This window comes from Myotis lucifugus, unplaced genomic scaffold (genome assembly GCF_000147115.1).
Source record: "Myotis lucifugus unplaced genomic scaffold, Myoluc2.0 scaffold_547, whole genome shotgun sequence".
NCBI lineage: Eukaryota > Metazoa > Chordata > Mammalia > Chiroptera > Vespertilionidae > Myotis > Myotis lucifugus.
In genome coordinates this window covers 66188-68502 of record NW_005871595.1, presented here as the reverse complement: position 1 = coordinate 68502, position 2315 = coordinate 66188, and positions in this window count along the sequence as shown.

The window sequence follows — 2315 nt, the reverse complement described above, 5'->3', positions numbered from 1 at the left end:
CGCCGTTTTTTTTTTTTTTGCAACCACGGGGCGGCCCTGCACGGGGGCCGGCCGTGTCTGCCCCCCAGGAGCGCCGTGCACCTCGGGGCGCCCCCTCAGCCTGGACTCGCTGTCCGCGGAGACTATTGTTTTGCAAAGCGGTTCTTCTGCAGCTGCTCGCTGGTGCCGGGAAGCCAGACCGGCCCCACGAAGGGGTTCCCCACGAAACTGTTACTTTTAGGCCAGAAGGGTCCCCGCAGCCCCCTCTTTGGACACTTTTTACCTTAGTTCTCCCCTGGCTCTCTTTCCCCTTCCTTTTCCCTTTGCAGCCCTTTCCCAGGTCTCTTCCCCTTGGTCCAGAACTGCCTGGATCTTAACAGTCGTTAGTTTCCAGGCCGACACCGAGGGACTGGTTCTGTTGGGGGTGCTGGTGGGCAGCTCCGCACAAAAGGAGGAAGGGCTGCCCGCCTCGCCGCAGCGGGACCCGGCTCTTTATGTGCAATCCGCGCTGACAACGTGGCTTCTCTCCTCGCCCGGGGTGTTGCTTATAGGTTAACAGAATCCTAATTAGATTGTTTTGATTCGCTGCACCGTCATTGGTGGCATTACAAAGCTCCTGGTACTGGCTTTTGGTTTGGGGCTTGGAAAGCCTAAAAGAACAGAAGTCGTGACCCAGTAAAGCTCCCGTTGCTCACCTGTGCGGTGCAGGCTAGCGGGGCAGGCCTGGGACCGTGCGTGCCTGCTTCCAGCTCCTTCCCAGGTTAATTATGAAAAACATGATTCTTCATACCCTGTGGAAAAATAGACCCAAGTGCATCTTGATAGACATGAGTGGAGAGGAATCGAGACTTTTTGTTGTTTTACATCAGGTCTTACAGTTTTTTCTCTGCTTTTCTGTTGCCACTGCTTTGGATTGCTAACAGGGACTAAGTAAGTTCTGAAATGTGTGTGCGTACGGACCTGCCTGGGCTGTATAAAGGATTATAAAGTGTTTTCTATTATGAGAACTGAGGGGATCTCGATGGGCATCCTGGACATCATCCCCTGTTTTACAGATGCAGAAACTGAAGCCTAGAGAAGTGAAGTGACAGTAAGCCCTGTGAGGTGGTGGGTATCAGACGGAGAGAGGCGCAGCATAGTGTGGGGTAAAGAATAGGACTTCCAGTCACACTTGGGTTTGAGCGCTAGTTGAACCTTGGACAAGTGGCTTCATCTCTCCGAGTTGGATTTCTCATCTTTGAAGTAGGTGTGTGATGGCAGCACCTCAGGGCTTTGGGGGGATCGATGAGAATCACGTGTGGAAAGCGCTCAGCACAGAGTGTGGCACGGGCATTGCTTCTGGCCGGGCGTCAGGAAGAACGGGAGTGAGGAGTTTACGTCCAGCCCGATGAGATGAGGCGGCTGGAGGCGGTGACAGGCTGGGGGAAGGAGTGACCACGGGCTCCTTTTAGATTTTGTTTGAAATGGTTCTTAGATACATGAAGAAATTGAGGCACGAAACACGTAAAATCAGTTTGAAGTAACAGTTGGAACCTGATGTTCTGTGTTTGTCTTGTGCTCGCTCTTGAATCAGGCACAGCTGTCAGACCTGGCCTTTCCCGTGGCGTAAGGTTCTGTGTCAGGTGAAAGTGGCTGTGAGCACCTGCGGATCTGCTTCCGGTGGCTGCTGCTGGGCAGGCCCAGGCCCAGGTGTTGAGGACACTGCACCTTAGAGCTGGTCAGGCCCCACGGGACTCTTCTAGAGACAGGCAAGTCCTTTGCAGCGATAGAGATGCTCTTCTTCGAGCAGAACATGTCTATTCTGTGCCAAACACAGGTGTACTATGGGGCGTACAAAACAAACTTTTGCCCCTGCGGGCAGCTGCTAGTGAGGGATGGCAAACAGAAAATAATATAGGATGTTCAAAGGTAAATGCTTTGAAAAATGCAGCAAGGGGGATCCAGAATTTCTGGGGAAGATGTTGTAGTTTAAAATGAGGTGACCGGGTGAGCCTTAAAGGGGCGGGAGGTGGCCGTGTTCCTACCTGGTGGGAAAGCGCTCCAAGTAGAGGGAAGAAGGAGCTCACAGCAGCGAGGTGAAGCCTTTGGTGAGTCCTGCCAGTGTGGCTAGGATGGAGCGAACAGGAAGAGGAAGAGTGGGTTGGGTTGGGGGGGTGCACATTGCACAGGTCTCTGGAGCTGCTACAAGGACTCCTCCCTGAGCTTTCACAGGTGTGAGCAGAAGGCTCTCCGTGTGCCAGGGGAACGATAGTGGAAGCAGGGAGGCTAGTAACGAGGAGGGAGATGCTGGTGGTGACTGGTACCATGGTGGTCACAGGAGATGGGGAGACATGGTT